General features: G+C 43.5%; 1 protein-coding gene and 1 pseudogene across 2 annotated transcripts in view; one reads left to right on the top strand and one right to left on the bottom strand.

Annotated features, from left to right (window-relative positions):
* The window catches only part of NF1 (neurofibromin 1), a 291063-nt gene that overhangs the window by 29019 nt on the left and 237340 nt on the right, over window positions 1-24704 (top strand). The gene's annotated exons all lie outside the window — the stretch shown is intronic.
* On the bottom strand, window positions 19873-23730 carry LOC133776785 (ATP synthase F(0) complex subunit C2, mitochondrial-like; annotated as a pseudogene).

The following is a 24704-nucleotide window of genomic DNA, read 5'->3' as shown; positions in this document are numbered from 1 at the left end:
TGGGGGAAACATTTGACAGTATATTGTAGGCCTCATACCCTCCCATACCTTGTTTCTAAAAATTTCAGTTTTTAGAATAAAGAATAGTATCTCTTAACTGCAGTGTAATTATCAACTCAATAAATTTAACATTGATAGCCATACTGTATGATTTTTTTTTTTTTGACAGGCAGAGTGGACAGTGAGAGAGAGAGACAGGGAGAAAGGTCTTCCTTTGCTGTTGGTTCACCCTCCAATGGCTGCCACGGCTGGTGCGCTGCGGCCGGCGCACCGCGCTGATCCGATGGCAGGAGCCCGGTGCTTCTCCTGGTCTCCCATGCGAGTGCAGGGCCCAAGGACTTGGACCATCCTCCACTGCACTCCCTGGCCACAGCAGAAAGCTGGCCTGGAAGAGGGGCAACCGGGATAGAATCCGGCGCCCCGACCGGGACTAGAACCCGGTGTGCCGGCACCGCAAGGCGGAGGATTAGCCTGTTGAGCCACGGCGCTGGCACCTGAAGTTTATTTCTACTCTGTCCTGTTTCTATCCTTTTATTACATATATATGTGTTCATAAAATGATAATTATAGTTTCACATAAATATTCTTCTGCAACTTGCTTTTAAGCCTATTGCAATTTTTAGACTTCATCCCTATTTTTACACGTGCATTTAATTAATCCATTTAAACTACATGTGTAATATTCCATTCTAATAAGAATGTTAGTTTATCCATTTCTGCTATAGAGGAATGCTTTTTTCCCCTCAGGTGTGTGTGTGTGTGTTTTGTTATAAACAATGCCTCAGAAAGCATATATTTATATATATTCTTGAGTAATTTTTATCTCTGACCTAAAAATCTATGAAACTTAAATTTGTACATACAAGAAAACATGAAACGTGTTTGTACATTTTATAGTTTAAGAAAGAATACTATGAACTCTTGTCAGTCCATAAACAGGCTAAGTGATGGAATATTGCCAGTGCCCATGAAGCCCCTTGTTGACCCAAGTCATACTCCTTTTCTTATCCTTCCCCTACCACCATCCTGAATTGTAATAGTAAATTCCTCTTGCTTTTGTGTGTGTGTGTGTGTGTGTGGACTGTCTCTCTAAACAATGTATCCATTTGTTTACCTACCTGCTTTTTTATCTTTACATAATGGAATAATACTGGAAGTATTTTTTGGATTTTTTAATAAGCATTAATTCTTGTGAGTGTTGTCTGTGGTGTACATTCAGCTTTATTACAAGATAGTATTTCATTATTCATACATTCATATTTTATTTACCTAGGTTAATGAGTATGGACATTCGAATTGTTTCCAGTTTGTGTTTTACTTTACTAGGTAGTGTCAAATGGTTTTTAAAAGTGCTTGAAATAGTCAGCACTTGTACCAGCAATGTGTATTGTTCCTGTTGCTCTCCATCTTTGCTAGTGCTTGGAGTTACTGGCTTCAAAAGTGTTTTCTCTGGGTGCCGGTGCTGTGGTGTAGTAGGTTAAGCCTCTGCCTGCAGTGCCAGCATCCCATACAAGGTGCCGGTTAGAGTCCTGGCTGCTCCACTTCCCATCCAGCTCTCTGCTGATGGCCTGGGAATACAGTGGATTGACCAAGGTCCTTGGGCCCCTGCACTCGCGTGGGAGACCTGGAAGAAGCTCCTGGTTCCTGGTTTCAGATTGCCCCAGCTCCAGCTGTTATGGCCATTTGGGGAGTGAACTGGCAAATGTAAGACCTCTCTCTCTGTCTCTCCCTCTGTCTGTAACTCTGCCTTTCAAATAAACAAATAAATAAATAAATCTTAAATAAAAGATGTTTTATCTGTCTAGTGTGTAAGAGATGTTTCTTACCCACAAGATAGTTAACTTATAAAACTGCTTGAGTTGTATCTCACTAATTTTGATAACTGGCTTTTCATAAGTTTTTCAATTCCAAGTATTTTCTATTTTCCATTGTGATTTCTCCTGATACCTAGAATGTTTCTTCATTTTTGGGAGCTTTCCTCATTATCTTTTGGTTTTTAATATCTGTCTTAATTGTAGAATGAATATAGTTTGTTACCAATACTTTTCCATTTTAACTGAACTTTATGGACTCCAGCATTTTATTATTTATTGCTAACTTATCCCCAAATGTTGCAGTTTTGACAGCATTTATTATTCCACAATTTCTGCATGGCTAAGATCCATTAGTGGTTTAGCTAGGAGTTTCTGGCTCAGAGTCTTTGAGGCTCTTGGATGGAGCTGCGTCATCTGAAGGCTTGACTGGGGCTAGAACATTTATTTCCAAGCGAATTCACTCACAGAGCTGTTGGCAGGAGCCTGCAGTTTTTTGGCTATTTGCAAAAGGTCTCCATTGCTTTCCCTAAGAACCTCTCCATGGGGCAGTTTTTGACATGGCAGCTGGCCAGGAGACTCAGAAGCCAGTTCCTAGGACCCTTGATAGTGATGGGCCTTCACTGCTGCTGTATTATATTGGTCATGCAGCATGATGCTGACAGACTGAGAGGGGTTACACAAGGGTGTGAATATCAGAATGCACGAATAATTGTGGACAGTCTTGGAGTCTACCACAGCCATAGTCTGTTTTTATAAAGGTTCCATATGTTCTTTTTTTTAAGGTGAACTGTGAATTTATTTATTTATTTATTTATTTATTTTTTAAAATTTTTGACAGGCAGAGTGGCCAGTGAGAGAGAGACAGAGAGAAAGGTCTTCCTTTTGCCGTTGGTTCACCCTCCAATGGCCGCCGCGGTAGCGCGCTGCGGCCGGCACACCGCGCTGATCCGATGGCAGGAGCCAGGTGCTTCTCCTGGTCTCCCATGGGGTGCAGGGCCCAAGCACTTGGGCCATCCTCCACTGCACTCCCTGGCCACAGCAGAGAGCTGGCCTGGAAGCGGGGCAACCGGGACAGGATCGGTGCCCCGACCGGGACTAGAACCCGGTGTGCCAGCGCTGCAAGGCGGAGGATTAGCCTAGTGAGCCGCTGCGCCGGCCTGAATTTATTTATTTTTAAGATTTATTTATTTGAAAGAGTTACACAGAGGAGAGGCACAGAGAGAGAGAGAGAGAAAGAGAGAGGTCTTCCATCTGTTGGTTTACTCCCCAATTGGCTGCAACGGCCGATCTGTAGCCAGCAGCTTCTTCCTGGTTTCCCATGTGGGCGCAGGGGCCCAAGGACTTGGGTCATCTTCCACTGCTTTCCCTGGCCATAGCGAGAGCTGGATCGGAAGTAGAGCAGTGTGGTCTCAAATCGGCACCCATATGGGATGCTGGAGCCCCAGGCCAGGGCGTTAACCTGCTGCACCACAGCGCCAGCCCCAAGGTTCCATGTATTCCTAAAAGTAATGTGTAGTCCCCCTGGTTTTGGGCTATGAGTTTTACATATTTCAGTTTGATCAAGTTTATTAATTAAGGAGTTCAAGTTTTCTAAATTCTGAGTGTGTGTGTGTTTGTCTGATAGGTCTTACTACTGAGAAATGTTAGAAACTCTTTTGTATTTGTAGATTATAACTTCTTCTAGATAATATCAGTTTTATTATGTGTGCTTGTATGTGTTGATAGGTGCATAGGAGTTTAAAATGGAAACTCCAGTTGATCTGAATCTTGAAGTACTGTGGAGTGATTTTTTTTTAATTAATTAATTTATTTGAAAGAGTTACACAGAGAGAGGAGAGGCAGAGAGAAAGAGAGACAGAGACAGAGACAGAGAGAGAGAGAGGGGTCTTCCATCTGATGGTTCACTCCCCAATTGAATGCAATGGCCGGAGCAGTGCTGATCCGAAGGCAGGAGCCAGGAGCTTCTTCTGGGTCTCCCACGTAGGTGCAGGGGCCCAAAGACTTGGACCGTCTTCTACTGCTTTCCCAGACCATAGCGGAGAGCTGGATCAGAAGTAGAGCAGCCGGGTCTCAAACCGGAGCCCATATGGGATGCCGGCACTTCAGGCCAGGGCGTTAACCCACTGAACCACAGTGCCATGTGATCTTTTATCTTTAGTTTTCTGCTTCAGTCTGTTGCAGTTTTCTTTTGTTTAATATTTGCCTGGGAGGCCTGCGCTGTGGCACAGTAGGCTTAGCCTCAGTCTGTGGTGCCAGCATCCCAAATGGGTGCAAGTTTCTGTACTGGCTGCCCCTCTTCCAATCCAGTTCTCTGCTATGGCCTGGGAAAGCAGTGGAGGATGGCCAAGTGATTGGGCCCTTGCACCCACACGGGAAACCTGGAAGAAGCTCTTGGCTTTGGATTGGCCCAACTCTGGCTGTTGCGGCCATTTGGGAAGTGAACCAGTGGATGGAAGACCGATTCTCTCTGTTTCTCCCTCTTTCTGTAACTCTGCCTCCCCAAAAAATAAGTTTATTTAAAAAAAAAAATTTGCTTGGTAGATAATTTTTAAGTCATTGACCATATCTTTTTTGCAATCTTGAATTTTAAGTTTGTGTCTTATAAGTAATTAGTTGGATGATTTTTTTCCCTTTTAACTATAGAGTTTGTTTACACTCATCTTGATTATTACTATATTTATGTTCATTTTTGTTATTTTATTGCATCCTTTGTTTCTTCAGCTTTTCTTCAGACTTCCATTCTGGGTTTGTTTTTCTTTGGCTTGAAGCATATTGTTCAGGATTTCCTTTGATGAAAGTTCTTTCTGTAATTGCCTTTCTCTTCCTTTCATTGCAAATGCCTTCACTTCTCCCTTACTCTTAAATAGTAGTTTTGCTGGCTATCTAGAATGTCTGTGTAGGCAGTTATTTTTCTCTGAGTATCTGGAATAAATCATTTCACTATCTTTCTGTGATCATTGCTACTGAGAATTCAGTTGACATTGTAATTGCCATCATTTTCTAGGTGTTATTTTTCTCTCTGGCTGTTTTAAGGTCTTTGTTCTTTGTTGTTCTATATAGCAAAATGTTTGCAGAGGTGTGGATTTCTTCTTATTAATCTGGCTTGTATTTTTTTCTTCCTGAAGCTAAAGATTGTTGTTGTCTAGCAATTCTTTTTCTTTTTTTTTAATCAGGTGATTTCTTTTCTTTTTTCTTTCTTTCTTTTTTTTTTTTTTGGGCAGGCAGAGTTAGACAGACAGAAAGATCTTCCTTCTGTTGGTTCACCCTCCAAATGGCCGCCAAGGCCAGAGCTATGCTGATCTGAAGCCAGGAGCCAGGTGCTTCCTCCTGGTCTCCCACACGGGTGCAGGTGCCCAAGCACTTGGGTCATCCTCCACTGCCTTCCCAGGCCACAGCAGAGCTGGACTGGAAGAGGAGCAACCGGGACAGAACCGGCACCCCAACTGGGACTAGAACCCGGGTGCCAGCGCCACAGGCAGAGGAGTAGCCTAGTGAGCCACGGGGCCGGCCCAGGTGATTTCTTTTCAAATAGTATTTCTTTCCTATATCCTGTTTAGACCCACAATTAGATGTAAAATCATTTGAAGCTGAGCCAAGTAGTGTACTGTGATTAAGTTTATTTTCCTATACAACTTTTTGTGTCTACCAAAGTCAGTAACTGCTTCCTTTTTTCCAATTTGCTTTGTTTTATTAATGTATGTGCTATTAATTCTTGTTATCACTAACATATTCTCAAGTACTCTGTATTTCACACAGAGTCACGCTGGTCCTTCATCCATTTCACTTGCTTTCCTTGAGAACTTCTCCCATTCTCTTGGTTAGGTTTGGCTGCACGCTAGGCCTGGTGTGTAGCTGTCATCCTGGGTTCTCCGTTCGTCATCGTTTTGGAAATTCCCATTGATTTTTTTGCTATGTTATTTCTCTGTTTTATGGATTTCAGTAGTTTAGAGTACATTAGCATGCTAGGGAAAAAAGGGTGCAGAGCAGATAGTTTTGAAACCTGGTGTGTTTGAGAATGTCTTTATTCTCCATTTTTATTACTTGAAATTTTGTTTAGATATTAAGTTCTGGCATGAAGATAATTTATTTCATGATTTTTAAAGATTTTATTTGAGAAATAGAGTTACAGACTGAGAGAGGGAGAGACAGAGAGAAAGGTCTTCCATCTGTTGGTTCACTCCACAGATGGCTACAACGGCCGGAGCTGAGCTGATCTGGAGCCAGGAGCTTGTTTCAGGTCTCCAGGTGCATTCAGGGGCCCGAGCACTTGGGCCATCCACTGCTTTCCCAGGCCATAAACAGAGAGCTGGATAGGAAGAGGAGCAGCTGGGACACGAACTGGCACTCGTATGGGATGCTAGCACCACAGGCAGAGGCTTATCCTACTATACCACAGTGCCAACCTCTATTTCATAATTTTGAAAGCATTTTCCATTGCCTTTTGGTTTATTTAAAAACTCTTTAAATTTATTTATTTGAGGGAATGAGAGAGAGACATCAACACCCCACCCCGATGGACAGATGGACAGAGAGAAATCTGGTAGTGTTTCCCAAATGACCAAAAAACCTCAGACTGAGCCAGCCAAAGTAGAAGCCCAGAAACCAATCAAGGTCTCCTACATGGGGTAGTAGGGGTTCAAGAACTTGAGCCATCACCTGCTGCCTCCCAGGGTGCTCATTAACAGGAAGTTGGAATTGGGGGAGTAGAACCAGGACTTGAATTGAGGTGCTCTGATATGGGACACGGGTGTTGGCTGGAGAGCCAAATGCCCATCCCTTGCCTTTAAGTTTGTTTGTTTGTTTGTTTATTTTTATGACAGATAGAGTTAAACAGTGAGGGATAGAGACAGAAAGGTGTTCCTTCCATTGGTTCACCCCGCAAATGGCCACTACAGCCGGAGCTATGCTGATCCGAAGCCAGGAGCCAGGTGCTTCCTCCTGGTCTCCCACACGGTTGCAGGGGCCCAAACACTTGGGCCATCCTCTACTGCCCTCCCGGGCCATAGCAGAGAGCTGGACTGGAAGAGGAGCAACCGGGACTAGAACCCGGCGCCCATATGGGATGCCGGCGCCACAGGTGGAAGATTAATCAAGTGAGCCACGGCACCGGCCCCGCCTTTAAGTTTATTACTAAGATGATTTCTAACTCTACTGTCATTCTGGCTCCTATATGTTTGTTAGGAATCTGTTTACTTTTTTGATTATAGAATCCCTTGGGATTTTTGTTGTTGTTCTTATTTTTCTGCTTTGTCCTCATTTATGCTTCACTGCTAACATACTTGCATATCAAATGGGTCATTTTCAGGTTGGAGACTCATATTCTTCAGGATTATGGAATTTCTTGAATTTCTTTAGTAACGTCTTTCTTCCATGTCTATTTTTTTCTTCTTTTACATGTGGAAATTGATTGGTCGTGTAATTTTTTTGTACCTTTTTCTATCACAGTCTATCTTTGTAATTATTGTTCTTTTTCCTGAAAGAGTCTAGACTTTATTTTCTTTTTTTTTTAATTTATTTTTATTTTTATTTTATTTTTTTGACAGGCAGAGTGGATAGTGAGAGAGAGAGACAGAGAGGAAGGTCTTCCTTTTTGCCGTTGGTTCACCCTCCAATGGCCGCTGCGGCTGGCGCATTGTGCTGATCCGAAGCCAGGAGCCAGGTGCTTCTCCTGGTTTCCTATGCGGGTGTAGGGCCCAAGGACTTGGGCCATCCTCCACTGCCTTCCCGGGCCATAGCAGAGAGCTGGCCTGGAAGAGGGGCAACTGGGATAGAATCCGGCGCCCCGACCAGGACTAGAACCCGGTGTGCCGGCGCCGCAAGGTGGAGGATTAGCCTGTTAAGCCACGGCGCCGGCCTAGACTTTATTTTCAACTCTTTAGTGTTCTATTTTCTTTTCTGTGCAGAGTTAACATAGCAGACTTGTCACTCTTACCCTTATGAGGTAGGCTTACAAGGGTGACCCAGTCTGGAAACTTGGATTTTGGAAAGGTTCTTGCCATTTTCCCATAAGAATGTCTATGGTGCTTAAAACTATGCATACTGGGCCGGCGCTGTGGTGCAGTGGGTTAAACATCCTGGCCTGAAGCGCTGGTGCCTGGATCTAGTCCCGGCTGCTCCTCTTCCAGTCCAGCTCTCTGCTGTGGCCTGGGAGTGCAGTGCAGGATGGCCCAAGTCCTTGGGCCCCTGCACCCACGTGGAAGACCTGGAGGAAGCTCCTGGCTCCTGGCTTCGGATGGGCGCAGCTCCGGCCATTTTGACCATCTGGGGAGTGAACCAGCAGTTGGAAGACCTCTCTGTCTCTACTTTTCTCTGTAACTCTGTCTTTCAAATACATAAAATAAATCTTAAAAAAAAAAAAAACAGAAAAAAACAACTGTGCATACAATGTGATTTCTGTTGACTCCCTTCTTTTCTTCTGAGTACCTAGAATTTTGATGTGCTCCAGGGAGGGGATGCTCAGTACAATCCCTGAGCACATAAGTACCCAGTAGACAATGTTTCACTAGTATTCTCACAACTTACTGCTGGAGAAATTTAGCATGCTCTGAGTGACTTGACTGGGAAAGAACACTTAGAAGCTTGTGCCTGGTTTCTTCTGGACTTTGGCCAGTTTTCAGCTTTTCTTTTTGCTGATTTTGCATTGTATCCTTTTGCTGTAATAAATCTTAGCTGTGAATGTGACTATACTTGCATGCTGAGTTTTTTCGTAAACTACTGAAGCTGCAGATAATTTTTGGAACTCCCAGTATGCTGTAATACTTAATATTTAAAAAAGATATTTATTTATTCATTTGAAAGGAAGAATTAGAGGGGGAGAGAGAGATGTTCCATCCACTGGTTCACTCTTTAAATGGCCACAATAGTCAAGGCTGGGCCAGGCTGAAGCCAGGGGCCTAGAAGTCCATCTAGGTCTCCCATGTGTGAGGCAGGGGACCAACACTTGGGCCATCCTCCACTGCTTTCACACATGCATTAGGAGGGAGCTGGATCGGAAGTGGAGCAGCTGGGACTTGAATCAGTGCTCCGATATGGGATGCCACATTTCGCTACGACACCTGCCCCTACCATTCTTTTTTTAAAATTTATTTTTATGGGGGATGGGCATTTCTTGCTAATACATACCCTGGGAGTCAGCAGCTGATAGCTCAAGTATTTTGGTTCTTGCCAGCCACTTGACGCTTGGATTAAGTTCTCGGCTCCTGGCTTTGGCTTGGTCTAGCCATGATTATTGTGGACATTTGAGAAGTGATCCAGCAGGTATTTGTCTGTCTCTGTCTCTCTCTGCTTCGATTTCTCTTTCAAATCAAATGAAAGTCAGTAGATAAATTTTTAAATTTATTTTTGTTTATTTGAGAGGCAGAGAGAAAGAGAAACAGACTGACTAGGTGGACAGAGAAAGAGCTTCTATACACTGGTTTGTTTCCTGCAAAGTCCCATTTAGGTCAAAGTTAAGAGCCAGGAACTCAGTTTAAGTCTCCCAGGTGGATGGCAGGGACTAATCATTTGAACATCACCACTGCTTCCTAGGGTCTACGTTAGCATGAAGCTGTAGTCAGGAGCCAGAGTTCTGATGCTCAGGCCTGATGGTAGTTAAGAATGTAGACCAATAACAAGGTCATTTGTTACAAGGCACCATGCAGTCTATGTAATTGTATGGAATTTGAGTTACTGGCACTTTAGTAGGCTTGTTTACACCAGTATCACCACCAGCACATGAGGAATACATTGTACTTGGACACTGCTTTGATGTCGCTAGGTGATGAGGATTGTTCAGTTACTTTAAAATCTTGTGGGACCACTATTGTATATATGGTCTGTTGTTGACCAAAATGTTGTATGGTGCATGACTGTGTTGTAAATTTTTTCTAATACCTTTTAGGATCTTAATAGTTAATTTTTTAAACTTTTATTCTCATTTGTTCATTTTTTTCTCAAGATTAATTTGTATTACTTGGTTCCTTTTCTTTTATGTTAATAGGCTTTCCTTGTGCTTGGTGATTCTTGGTAGTTCTTACTTTAGATATCTATTGCTAGATCTTAAATATTCTCACCACACACAGATAAACACATACACACACTCACACACACACACTGTGTGAGGTGATGGATGTTTAATTTGATTTTGGTAATTATTTCACAATAGATATGTATGTCCAGTCATCACATTGTATACCTTAAATATGTACAATTTTAATGTTAATTATGCCTTAGTAAGGATGGAAAAAGATAAATGTGAGATAACTGCAGCTCATGTACATGGGCTTTATCTGTTCTAAGTTGGTGGAGGGTTAACTTTGTTGTTAGAGGCCCTGCAAATTGTAGGAACTTTTCTTTGAGCATCCATTTTCTCTATGCAAATATTGGCTAGGTGGCTGCCTGGGAAGATACATGTCTGGTTTCAGAATTGAGAGAGCTTAATGAAGGCACGAAGCAGTGGTTTATGCTATGGAGATTTTCACACATTAAGGAAGTAATAGAATTAGTATGGAAGTATTATTTTACAGGTCAAGTTTGTAAAATATAGGTGAAGGAAATGGTTGATTGGTCTTTTCCTCTGAAATCACAAAACTGCCTGTAGACTAGATAGTAGACTAGCAGGGAGTGGACTGTTGTTCTTGGACCAGAGTTTGAGGCTTACTGCCCTAAGTAATAAAAAGGTAGTTGTTAAGGGAGTTAGCAGAGGCAGTGTTAACACTTCGTTTGTTCTTTTACTCAATAAGCATTTAAAAAAATTATCTTTATGTGACATGTAATAATTGTGCATATTTAATGGGTTACAGTGTGATAATTTGATACATGTATTGCATGTGTAATGATCAAATTATTGTAATTAACATTTCTACCTCCTAAAACATTATCATTTCTTTGTCTTGGGAACCTTCAAACTCCTCTCTTTAGGTAATTCTTTATGAAATATATGATGAATTGTTGTTCAGTGATAGTCACCCTACTGTGCTATAGAAGACTAGAACTTATTTTTCCTATCTTAACTGTATTTTCAGCAAGCTTTTATTTATTGCCTTTTTAAGTTTTTGTTAATATAAAAAGAACAGATTTCATTGTTAATTGCTCTCTAAAACTCCTAACTATAGGAGACAAAACAAGTTGCAAGAAAGATCCCTTTCCTATTCCCGTGGAATCTACATTCTAGCATGAGTAAGGGATATTAGACACTTCATAATCTGGTTGTTTAGTTACAGTTGCTATAAGAATCAATAGGAAGGGTCAAGTGTGCTCACATTGCATGCTCACCCTGTTGGGAAACCTGATGTAGGGCTCAGAAGTGGCATCTCTCAAAACATGGGTAAGGAAAATTGTGCGAGAATGAGAGGAGAGTGCCAGAGAATGAGAGATTAACTGGGATAATGATACTTGTGGGATTAAATGTGATATATAATGTGTTTATTGGCTGATAATTGTGCTAAGTAAGTGTTACCTACTAATTATATTATTTATAAGGATGCTATTGTATTGGATAATCAAATAGAAGACCCCTAGCAGTTAATTCATAGATAAACTTTTGTGTCAACTCTAAAATGAAACAATATATCCACAGTCATTTATTACTAAATATATCCCCTATGATATGGGACTTCTGATATTTCAAAAGTATTGCTAGGACTATCTCTCTTCTGGATTTATCCCAAAGGAGATAAGATCATAACTTTGTAAAGATATCTGCACTCCTTATTCATTGCTGCATTATGCACAGTAGCCAAGACATGGAAACAAACTAAGTGTCCATTGACAGGTGATACACCCACTTGAGAGTTTGTGGAAAACAGGTAAACTTATTTTGGTGCAAGTCCAAGCCTAGTTTTTTCAAAATAGGCATTTTCTATGAACTTTTGAAGACCCGAGGTACACATATCTAATGGAATATTCAGCCTTAAAGAAGGATAGCTTGTCATTTGCCACAACATGGATGGGCCAGGAGGATATTATGCTAAGTGAAATAAGGCAGACACAGAGAGGATAAATACTGCTGAGTATCACTTAACATGTGGACTCTTTGGGAGCAGAGTCAACTGTAACAATACTGAGATAGAGAATAAAATAATGGATGCCATAGCAGGGAAAGGGGAGATGTGGGTCAAAGGATACAAAGTAAAGATATGGAGGTTTAATGTATAACATGAGGACTGTAGTTAATTAAATTGTATAAGGGATTTCCGTTAAATACGTGCATTTTAGCAACTCTTGTCACAAAAGAGTAACCATGTAATACATGTTAATTTGCTTTACTATAGTAACCATTTTACTATCTACATGTATCCCTTATTGTAAACTTCAAATATATACAATGAAACTTCCTTTAAAAAGATTGCTGCAGCAGAGATCAAACTTAACTTTTTAAAAAAAGATTTATTTATTTATTTGAAAGTCAGAGTTGGGGAGGGGAGGGGAGAGAGAGCGTGACTGATCTTCCATCTGCTGGTTTACTCCCTAAATGGCCACAGTATCTGTGGCTGAGCCAGGTTGAAGCCAGGAGCCAAAACTTCACCTGGCTCTCCCATGTGGGGTGCAGGAGCCCAGGTATTTAGGTCATCTGCTGTCGCTTTTCCCAGGGCATTAGCAGGGAGCTGGATCAGAACTGGAGCAGCCAAGACAAACTGGCACCCATATGGGATGCTCACATAGCAGGCAGTGGCTTTACCTGTCACCACAGTGCCAGACCCTAAACTTAATTTCTTTATATTCTGTCTCTACCACTTAGCATTGTTCCTGACACATAAAAGGTACTTAGTCTTTTAAAAAGATAGTGGAAATGTTTACATGAAATTCTTGGAGACATCTAGGCAGGATATGTGATTTCTTTTCTTTCTTTCTTTCTTCTTCTTCTTCTTTTTTTTTTTTTTTTTTTTTTTTTTTTTTTTTTTTTACTTATTTGACAGGTAGAGTTAGACAGTGAGAGAGAGAGACAGAGAGAAAGGTCTTCTTCCGTTGGTTCACCCCCCGGCACTGTGCCGATCCGAAGCCAGGAGCCAGGTGCTTCCTCCTGGTCTCCCATGCGAGTGCAGATGCCCAATCACCTGGGCCATCCTCCACTGCCCTCCTGGGCCACAGCAGAGAGCTGGACTGGAAGAGGAGCAGCTGGGGCTAGAACTGGCGCACATATGGGATGCCGGCCCTACAGGTGGAGGATTAGCCAAGTGAGCCACGGCGCCGGCCCCAGGATATGTGATTTCACACTAGACATGCTAAAGTGTTTATTGATGTTATTCCATCAGTGGAATTATAAATGATCTTTTGGAGCTGGCATTGTGGCACAGTGGGTTAAGCTGCTTTTGTGATGCCAGCACCCCTTGTTGGAGTGCTAGTTCAAGTCCTGGCTGCTGTGCTTTCATTCCAGCTCCCTGGAGTGCCTGGGAAAGCAGCAGATGATGGCCCAAGTGCTTGGGCTCTGTCTGCCACCCATGTGGGAGAGCTGGGTAGAATTTTAGGCTCCTGGCTTTGGTCTGGTCTAGCCTTGATTGTTGTGGTCATTTGGGGAGTGAATCGGCAGGTGGAAGATCTTTCTTTTCCTCTCTCCCTCTCTCTGTGTCACTCTGCCTTTCAGTTAACTAAATAAATCTCAAGAGAATGACATTTTGTTTTGAATTTGAATATTATCCTTTTTGTATACCTTTTTTAGCCAGCAAGGATCTGTTTGACATTGTCTTAATTTCTTTTTCTTGGGCATCCGTGATTGGTTCTCTCTAATTTGCAAAACTTAAACTCATAATTTATTAGTTAACTTTTACTGAAAAGCAAATTACTTCAGAACTTAGCATGGAGCTGGCACAGTGGCACAGCAGGGTAAGCTGCTGCCTGCAATGCCAGCATCCCATATGGGTTCAGGTCATGGCTGCTCCACTTCTGATCCAGCTCTTTGCTAATGCGTCTAGGAAAGCAGTGGAAGGTGACCCAAGTGATTGGACCTCTGCACCCATGTGGGAGACTTGAATGAAGCTCCTGGCTTCTGGCTTTAGCCTGACCCAGATTCAGCCATTGCAGCCATTAGGGGAGTAACTAACAGTTGGAAAATCTCTCTGGCTTGCTCTCACTCTCTTGTTGTCTCTGTGTGTCTCTCTCCTCTCTAACTCCATCTCTCTCTCATTCATTTAATTTAATTTATTTTAATTTGAAAGAGTTAACAGGGCGAGAGAGATCTTCCATCTGCTGGTTCCTCCCCAAATGGCTGCATTGGCTGGAGGTGAGCCAATCCAAAGCCAGGAGTCAGGAGTTTCTTCTGGGTCTCCAACATGGGTACAGGGGCCCAAAGACTTGGGCCATACTCTGCTACACTCCCAGGAGCATTAGCAGGGAGCTGGATTGGAAGTGGAGCAGCTGGGACTCGAATGGGTGCCAACATTGTAGGCTGGGGCTTTAACCAATTGTGCCGCAGTGCCAGCCTGAACTCCATCTTTGAAATTAGAGATGTATTTTTTAAAAAAAACTTAGCTTAAAACAGACATTTATTTATTTTTTAAGAGATTTATTTATTTGAAAGAGTTACATAGAGAGAGGAGGAGAGGTGCGGGTGGGGGGAGTTTTCCATTTGCTGGTTCACTCTCCATGTGGCTGCAGTGGCCGGAGTTGTACCGATCTGAAGCCAGGAACCAAGAGCTTCTTCCAGGTCTCCCATGAGGGTGCAGGGGCCCAAGCACTTGGGCCATCTTCCACTGCTGTCCCAGGCCATAGCAGAGAGCTGGATCAGAAGTGAGCAGCCAGGACTTGAACTGGTGCCCATATGGGATGCTGCAATTGTAGGTGGCAGCTTTGCCCACTAAGGCACAGCACCACCCCAGAACAGACATTTATTATCTCACAGTTTCTGGGTGTGAGGAATGTGGGAATGGTTTAGCTGGGTGGTCCTTGTGCAGGATCTCAAGAGGTTGCAATCAAGCTGTGTCTGGGGCTGTAGTCTTCTGAAAGCTTGAATGGGGAGAAGGATGTGCTTCCACATCTCCTCACCAGGCTGTTGGCAGAAGGACTTCTTTCCTTGCCATATGGATACCTCTTTAGGTTGCCTGTGTCCTCCTAACATGGTTGTTGGCTTCCTGTACTGTAGGTGGTCTTAGAATGAGAGAACAAGCCAGTTCAATATGGAAGCTTCCATCTTTTATAACCTAATCTTGGGAGAAGAAATCTACTACTTCTGGGGTATTCTGTTAGTTACAGTGGCCATTGCTGGCTCACTGTGGGAGATGTGACTATCAGGAGGCATGGCTCTTTGGAGTTTGACTTGCGGCCTGCCTATTTAGAAGTATAGCTTAAGCCGGCACCGCGGCTCACTAGGCTAATCCTCCGCCTTGCGGCGCTGGCACACCGGGTTCTAGTCCCGGTCGGGGCACCGATCCTGTCCCGGTTGCCCCTCTTCCAGGCCAGCTCTCTGCTGTGGCCAGGGAGTGCAGTGGAGGATGGCCCAAGTCCTTGGGTCCTGCACCCCATGGGAGACCAGGAGAAGCACCTGGCTCCTGCCATCGGAACACCGCGGCGGCCATTGGAGGGTGAACCAACGGCAAAAGGAAGACCTTTCTCTCTGTCTCTCTCTCTCACTGTCCACTCTGCCTGTCAAAAAAAAAAAAAAAAAAAAGACTTTAAAAAAAAGAAAAAAAAAAGTATAGCTTAAGTAAACTAGTACTTGGGTAATGTTTGTATCTTGTTTCTGTTGTAAATTGAGGTTTTACACATTTCTGAGATTGCTAGTTTGGCATTTATACTACTCTGTACTTCTCACTTTTCCCACTTTTTCCTTTTTTTAAAAATTATCAGCGAGGTAGTGAGAGAGAGAAAGGGAATGAATAAATGAGACAGTGCTCCAGACACTCCATTTGCTGGCTGACTCTCCAAATGCCCGGTATGGCTGGGGCTGGACCAGGTTGAAGTCAGGAGTCTGGAGTTCAATGCGGCTCTCCCATATGGGTGGCAGAGACTCAAGTACTTGGGCTATCACCTGCTGCCTCTCAGGCTCTGCATCAACAGGAAGTTAGAATTGGTATTAGAGCCAGGACTTGACCCCAGGTAGTTTGCTAATGGGATACTGGCATCCTAAAGGGTGTCTTAACCAATAGGCCAAATGCCTGCTTCCACAGTCTCTCTTTGTCCTTTTTATATTTCTCATATTTATCCAGAAGATGAGATACTTAGTACTTTAAACTTAAAGTGCTTGGAGAGTACCATAGAAAATTAAGCAAAGATGCTGTCTGCTTGGGCTCCGAGACTCCTTGCTGCCTCCTTTCACTCCCACTTAGCATTACCTTCCTCCTTCCTCTGGCTAGGCTTGGACACTCCACCTGTGCTGCTTGCCTATGTGGACATCTTCCTCACTGTGCTCAAACTGCTGTGACACCCGCTTTCCCATCATGCTGCAGCTGAACACAGTCCCGGACCCCTTGGCGCCCCCCCCCCCCCCCCAGTTGTTGCTGCTCCACTCTGGGCTGTCCTGCTGTTGAACTCCTTATCCTGCTTGGGCTCTGACAGCCTGTGTGGCCTGCTCTCCCATCTCTTGGGCCTGGCTGCCCTCTGCAGGGGAGTCTGTCCTTTTCCCCATTCTTGCTCTGACACTCTTTACTCGACGGCCTGCCACCTGTGGATCCTGGATGCCGTCTTCATCCTGCTCAGACTCCCAGCTCTCCCTGTGCATTACATATACAGACTCCTGTCTTGCTATGCTTCATGTAAAGGCTTTTGTACAGAATGATTATACAGAAGGCAAGGAGGGGAAGGAAGAGTTAGTGTTTTTTTTTGTGAGGACACTGTGAGCTAAGTTTATGTTTTCAGAAGTAAATCTTCCCCTGCCTTAGTAGTAGATATCTGGAGAATCCAGAAAGGGCATTTGGGAATCTGCTTTTGAGCTTCAAAATTGGTTGGAACTGCTGGTATAAATAGATTCTTTATTTTTTATTTGAGTATAAATAGGTTCTTTATTTCCTTTTATTTAGAAAGATTTATTTATTTATTTGAAAGAGTTACACAGAGAGAGAGGAGAGGCAGAGAGAGAGTCTTCCATCTGCTGGTTCACGCCTCAATTGGCTGCAACTGCTGGAGCTGCGCCGATCTGAAGCCAGGAGCCTCTTCCGGGTCTCCCACTTGGGCAGGGGCCCAAGGACTTGGGCCATCTTCCATTGCTTTCCCAGGCCACAGCAGAGAGCTGGATCGGAGGTGGAGCAGCCAGGTCTCGAATTGGTGCCCATATGGGATGCCAGTGCTTCAGGCCAGGGCGTTAACTCACTGCACCACAGTGCCGGCCTCAGATTCTTTATTTCCAATCAGGGGTTTCTCTGTGTGAAAAACTTCCATAGTCTATATGTCCAGAATAGTATGAAGGGCCGGCACCGTGGCTCAACAGGCTAATCCTCCGCCTAGTGGCGCTGGCACACCGGGTTCTAGTCCCGGTTGGGGCGCCGGATTCTGTCCCGGTTGCCCCTCTTCCAGGCCAGCTCTCTGCTATGGCCCGGGAAGGCAGTGGAGGATGGCCCAAGTGCTTGGGCCCTGCACCCCATGGGAGAGCAGGAGAAGCACCTGGCTCCTGGCTTTGGATTAGTGCGGTGCGCTGGCCGCGGCGGCCATTGGAGGGTGAACCAACGGCAAGAGGAAGACCTTTCTCTCCGTCTGTCTCTCTCTCATTGTCCACTCTGCCTGTCAAAACAAGACAAAACAAAACAGAATAGTATGAAGAGAATAAACAGAAAAGCAGGAAGTATGTAGGGAAAGGTGATGTTGAAATTCACTTTTTGATAAAAGTGTTTTGGTGCCATGCTAATCTCCTTGTTCTCTTATGTCTTTCTAGCTTCTATATTACAAAAAAGAAAGCAATTGTTTAATATCTGTTTTATGAGCTGTGTATAATTTCAGGTTATTTTCTCAGTGTTTCTCTAACTTTAGCCATTCAGGCACTATCAGTTTAACCATATCCTGTATGATTCACTTCATTTAACAACTTTATGTTGGCCTGCCTTTTTTATTTAGCTTTGTCAAATATCTTTGTAATCCTAAATTTGATTACATATTACTCATGTGTATGTTAAATGACATGTTAACATGAAATTAAAACTTAAAGATTTTAAAGTTCGTTCGGTGCCTGTGACATACCAGTGGTACAGAATCTATTTTGGGAAATGTGTCAGGATAACCAGTATAAGCATGTGATACATTTTCCAAGTTTCTGTTATCTAGAGCTGACGTTTTAAGTGCTTTTACTCCTGGTACGATTTCTTTTTCTTTTCTTTCATTTAAATGAAAGCTTACATTAAGTGAATTTTACTGTAATCCCCACCTCCATCTTATTTTGAGTGGCCTTTCAGAAACTGGTTAGAATATACACAGAGGCAAAAATTTTAGCCTGTGACCTTTTGAAGAATTTTCTGAGTGAAACTAGAAACAAGTTACCCATTGTTCACAGAGTACTTTGCTTAATGTTAGCCCTGCTTTTGTGAAATCTTATTTCTTTAATTTCTGTATCTTAAAAAGCTAATAGTTTGTTAATTGAGAAAATAATTAGAAGATTTTTTCCATATAGCTTAGACCCTTTACATGTCTTTTATTATGTACAAAGATTTCTATAATGTGACAAAGTATTTTTTATTTAAAGATTTACTTATTTATTGGAAAGGTAGATTTACAGAGAGGCAGAGGAAAAGAGTCAGGGAGAGAGGTTTTCCATCCTCTGGTTCACTCCCCAAAAGGGTGCAACATCCAGAGCTGGGCCAATCTGAAGTCAGGGGCCGGGAGCTTCTTCCAGGTCTCTTATATGGGTGCAAGGGCCAAGCACTTGGGGCATCTTCTATTGGTTTCCCAGGTCGTTGGCAGGGAGCTGGATTGCAGTGGAGCAACTGGGACTTGAACCAGTGTTGATATGGGATGCCAACACTTCAGGAGGAGGCTTTTATCTGCTAGGCCACAGCGCCTAGCCTCTAAAGTGTTTTTAAAAAGTTCAATTCACTTTCTCCCAGTTGTGAAAGTATATGGCAATTGAAGAGAAACAAAACAGAAAACCAAAATACCCAAAATCTCCTTCTTACTGTCAAATACAATAATCTTTTTTTTTTTTTTTTGGTGCCGAAACTCGGGATCGATACAATGATCTTTTTTAAAAAAAGATTTAATTATTATTTATTTGAAAGGCATAGTTGGGAGCTGGCAGGTTAACGCCCTGGCCTGAAGCACTGGCATCCCATATGGGCGCTGGTTCGAGACCCAGCTGTTCCACTTCTGATCCAGCTCCCTGCTGTGGCCTGGGAAAGCAGTAGAAGATGGCCCAAGTCCATGGGCCTCTGCAGCCATCATGGGAGACCTGGAAGAAGCTCCTGGCTCCTGCCTTCGGATCAGCACTTCTTTGGCCATTGCGGCCATCTGGGGAGTGAACTATTGGAAAGAAGACCTACTACCACCACCACCACCACCACCACCACCACCACCCCCCCGCGCCTCTCTCTCTCCGCCTCTCCTCTGTGTAACTCTGACTTTCAAATAAATAAGTAAATCCTTTTTTTTTTTTTTTTTTTTTTTTAAAAAAAAACATAGTTAACAGAAAGGCAGGGGCAGAGAAACAGAGGTTTTCCATTTGCAGGTTCACTCCCCAAATGGCTGCAATGGCCAGAGCTGTGTCGATCCGAAGCCAGGAGCCAGGTGCTTCTCTGGGTCTCCCTCATGGGTGCAGGGATCCAAGGACTTGGGCCATCTTCTACTACTTTCCCAGGCCATAATAGAGAGCTGGATAGAAAGTGGAGAAGGCGGGACCTGAAACATTAACAATATGGGATGCTGGCACTGTAGGTGGCCCCAAATACAATGATCTTAACTGTTTTGTCAAGTTTTTTTCCCCCTAACTCCAGGCATAATTATTTCCTTGTATATGTTCCAGAGTACTTTCTTGTGGTGGTGGGGAATATGAAGTCACAAAAATAGTTTAATTAAATTCAATATTTCTTATTAATACAGTATCTGTTTGTCTTCCCTTTGTCAAACCCTGAGCCAACCATTCTACCCAGGCTGCCTGGGAAGGTATAGGAAAAGGAGCATACAGGCAGATGAAGCACAGGAGAAGGAACTGTGGAAAGTGGAGGAGCCTCCTTCATGTGGTGAAGACGATGAAGAAGGCCACCATCAGGCAGGAGAGCCCCTTGGCCTCTGAGAGGGCAAAGCCTGGGGTGGCATCGGAGAAGAGCTGCTGCTGCAGGGAAGGGTTCCTAGCATAGCCAATGATGAGGCTCCCACATTCAGTCCCAATCCCAGCTCCAGAGCCAGCCACGTCAGCATGGCAGCCCCAGCCCAGTGCTCTTGGCTGCTTTGTCAATCAGTGTCCCTTGAAATGGTGCTGGGTTGGGAGCTGCGGGTCCAGAGAAATGAGATCAGGGGACACAGGACTGTCAAGATGCTGAGGTGCTCATCCATTAGTGTTTCTGGTCTTCTGAGCACCATTGCAGACAGTGGTCAGCCCAGCAGTTGTGAGATGCTGTTGACCAAAGAGGGGCTGGAGATGAACTTAGGGTTTGAGGGACTGAGGCAGGAGAGCTGCTCCCAGTATAGACAAGATTGAGACAATTTTATTTGTATTCTAAAAGACTATAAGCAAGGGGTGGATGTTTCGGTGCAGTGGGTTAAGCTGCTGCTTGGGACACCTGAATCCCATACTGGAGTGCCCCTTGGTGTGTCTTCCATGCTTCTGATCCAGCTTCCTGCTGAGAGGCAGCTGATGATGGCTCAAGTTCTTGGGGCCCTTACCACCCACAAAGGAGGCCAGGATGAAGTTCCTGTTGCAGGCGTTTGGGGGAGTGAACCAGTAGATGGAGGTGGGTGGAGAGGAAGGAAAAAACACATGTCAGTCTTCCTTTCAAATAAAATAAATCTTTAAAGAATTACCTGTGTGGGCCAGTATTGTGGGGCAGAAGGTTAAGCGGCTGCCTGCTGTTGGTAAACCATGTGAGCCCCAGTTCTAGTCCTGGGCTGCTTTACTTCCATAAGCTTCCTGCTAATGTGCCTGGGAAAGCAATGGAAAATGGCCCAAGTGCTTGGGCCCCTGTCACCCAAGTTGGAGACCTGGATTGATTTCCTGGTTCCTGGCTTCAGCCTGGACCAGCCCTACCTATTGTCATTTGGGAAGTGAACCAGTGGTTGGAAGATTCCTCTCTCTCTCCTGCTCTCCCTCTCCTCCCTAATTTCTTATCTCTCTGTCTCCCTCCCTCCCTTTCCAATACATACATCTTTTAAAAGTATATACAATTTTAAAAAGTTGTTAGATTATTTCATACACACACACACACACACACTGACTGCTCATCTTTGAATTGCCACATATTCTGTAGAGTTTCCATTAAATAGGTTTATTATTAAATAAAACAACCATGTCTATTATATAGACCATTGAGAAGCTAATTGTTGCACATTCTTCTTTTCCCTGTTGTTTCTTTGTTGGTGTTTTGTTTATTTGTTTTGATTTTAAGATTTATTTGAAAGGCAGAGTGGCAGGGAGGGAGAGACACACACAGAGAGATTTTCTGTCTACCAGTTAACTCCCCAGATGCTTATAACAGCCAGGCCTAGGCTAGGCTGAAACCAGGAGTCAGAACTCCATCTGGGTCTCCTACATGTGTGTCAGAGTTCTAGGTATTTAGGTCATCATTCACTGCATTCCCAGTCATGTTAGCAAGAAACTTGATTGGAAATGGAGTGGCAAGGACTTGAACTAGAGGGCTTGCAATGCTGCCCTCCAACAGTGTCTTTTTTTCTTATTCACACATCTTTTTGTAGACAAATATATCAGTACTTTTTCTTTCTTTTTTTAGAAGTTTATTTTTTCTGAAAGAATTACAAAGAGAGAGAGAGGGAGGGAGAGGAGGGTGTTGGGGAGAGAGAGAGAGATCTCTTCCATCTGCTGGTTCACTCTCCAACTGGCCACAATGGCTGTAGGTGGGCCAGACCGAAGCCAGGAGCCAGAAGCTTCTTCCAGGTCTCCCACGTGGATGCAGGGGCATAAGCAACTTGAGCCGTTTTTGCTGCTTTCCCAGGTGCATTAACAGGGAGGAGGATTGGAAATGGAGTGCCCATATGGGATGCTGGCACCGTAGGTGGCAGCCTAACCCACTATACCACAGTGCCAGGTCTAGTATTTATATATATATATATATATATATATACATATATATATATATATATATATAATATCTGCTGTGTTTTTTATCTTGCTTAGGAAGGTCTTCCTCATTTCAATATTATGAAATTATTCTTTAATATCTGTCCTAAGCATTTAATAGCTTTTAAAAAGAGATTTGTTTATTTGAAAGTGACAGAGAGTGAGAGACAGGGAAAGAGATCTTCCATCTGCTGGGTCACTCCACAGATGGTGGCAAAGGCTGGGACTAGGCTAGGCTGAAGCCAGGAGCCTGGAATTCCATCCGGGTCTCCTATGTGGCAGGGGCCCAAGTACTTGGGCCATTATCTGCTTTCCCAGGCACATTAGCAGGGAGTTGAATCAGAAGCAGAGCAGCTGGGATTCCTATGGGATGCTGGCATCGCAGGTGGCGGCTTAAATTGTTGTGCTGGACCCTACCTATATATTTTAAAATTTGGTATGAGTTACTCTTTTTAGATGGTTAGCAAGTTGATTTGGCATCATTTTATTGACTAATACATTCTTTTACCAATGATTTGAAGTATTACCTCTATCATATTAAATTTCTATGTACATATTAGTGTCTGTTCTATGACTGTAACTAGTTTATACTTAATTACAGTAAGGTTTTATTGTAAGATTTTAATTATATGTTTAAGCCCTTGATAATGCAAGTCTTGTCCTTTTTTTCCCCTGAACATTTCTTTGGTATTTTCAGAGATTTGTTCTTCTAAATGAACTTCCAAATCAGTCCCCCTTCCAAATCTATTAAAATATCTTACTACTTCTCTATTTTTATTAATTTCATCTACCCTCCTCTCTTGCCTGGACTGTTTTCTAACATACAACAGTAAGAGGGTTCTTTTAAAAACATCAATCAGATTATTTTGCTCATAATTTTTGTGGGTCAGGAATTCATGACAGTTTCAAGTGGGCAATTCTTCTGTGATCTGTATGGTGTTGACTGAAGCTGGAGAATCCTTTCCAGTAAATTATAGTGTCTATGTATTTATTTTTGGCTACTTGAAAAGCAGAACAGAGAGAGAGAGAGAGAGAGAGAGAGAGAGAGAGAGACAGACTGATTTTCTATTCCACAGTGCAGTCACCAAATGCCACAACACCCAGTGTTGGTCTAGGCTAAAGCCAGGAGTCAGGAACTCCATCCAAGTCTCCCACATGAGTGGCCGGGTCTTGCCTGCTGCCTCCCAGGATGTGTTATCAGAAGTTGGATGGGAAGCAGAGGTGCCAGGACTTGAACTGGCACTCCCATTTGGGATGTGGGCATCGCAAGTGGCTATTTAACCTGCTGTGCCACAATGCCCACTCCTCCAATATGGCTTCTTGAGTCTGGCACCTCCGTGCTTCTTGATCTCTCTGTCTCCATAGTGGCATCGCATTCTTCAGAGTCTCTGCATGCGGCCTGGACTTTCCACAGCGTGGTGGTCTCAGCGTAATCACTTTTTTACATGGCAGTTGGCTACCAGGAGATGGGAAATAAACTGTCAGACCAATAAAGGCTTGTGCCTGGAACCAGCACAATGTGGCGCCTTCTTGGTCAGAGTAGTCATAGGAGAAAATGAATTGCCAGTTAATTGAAAGAAAAGGGCCTGCTTCATGCAAGGTGATGGAAAAAAAGATTCAACTTTTTGACAGGGATGTGGCAAAGTCTTACTGCAGAAAAGCAAGTGGGATAAGAAATGCTCTGTGTTCCTACTTGGAACATACAATCTGCTGTATCGTCACACTCAAGTTCAGAGCTCTTAGAATGGCGTACAAGGCTTCGGGATCTGACCAATGCTCTTCTTTTTTATCTGCCTTCATCACTTAAATTTTCTTTTTGTTTCCACACTGGCCTTCTTGCCAGACTTTTACTATGCCTTGCTCATTTCAGCCACAGATCCACTGCACTTAAAATACTGCCTTAAATACTCTTCTGGGGATCTTGGCGTGGATGTTTCCATTCTCTCACTTCATTTAGGTCTCCAGTCAGTTGTCACCTCTATAGAGAACTTTCCCTGACCACCTTATGTGATCAGTTCATGGTTACTTAGAACCCCTTAATCTTGTCTTCTTCTATAGGCTTTGGTACTGTTTGTAGGAGCCTGGGGGTCCTGAGTTTTCCTCTCTGCTTGCCTTCAGAGCATGTGGAGAAATAAGAGTAAACATAGAGGCCAAAAATATTTATTTTAAAAATCTACCTGTATTTATATGTGTGTATATAATAACTGTTCAATGCTAAGTTGGAGACCCAAATGTGCCAAGTAGCTGAGTCCAAGAATTTGGCAGATTACCTACCCAATCACAAGCCTTTTGGGCCACTGCACTGCTGGTAATTCTTTGCAGGTTGATTAGAGGGAACTTTTTGCCTGTGGACAAGAAACTTTTTGCCTCTGGACAAACCTGTTCCCAAGCAAAGAAGGTGTTGGGCTGAGTTGTACATGACTGGTTACTCTCGTTTTTATGAATCTGACCAACTAAAAGGGAATGAAGGATGGGGTGGTACTGTGGCATAGTGGGTGAAGCCACAGCCTGCAGCACCAGCATCCCATATGGGTACCAGTTTCAGTCCCGACTGCTCCACTTCTGATCTTGCTCCCTTCTAATGTACCTGGGAAATGAGTGTAAGGTGGCCCAAGAGCTTGAGCCCCTGCACCTTCATGGGAGACCCAGATGAAGCTCCTGGCTCCTAGCTTTGGCCTGGCCCAGCCCTGGCCATTTCCGCCATTTGGGGAGTGAAGCAGTAAAAGGAAGACATCTGTCTCTTATCTGTCTCTTTCTGACTCTGCCTCTTCCTC

This window comes from Lepus europaeus, chromosome 18 (genome assembly GCF_033115175.1).
Source record: "Lepus europaeus isolate LE1 chromosome 18, mLepTim1.pri, whole genome shotgun sequence".
NCBI classification, from domain to species: Eukaryota; Metazoa; Chordata; class Mammalia; order Lagomorpha; family Leporidae; genus Lepus; species Lepus europaeus.
This window is presented reverse-complemented; position numbering and strand designations above follow the sequence as displayed.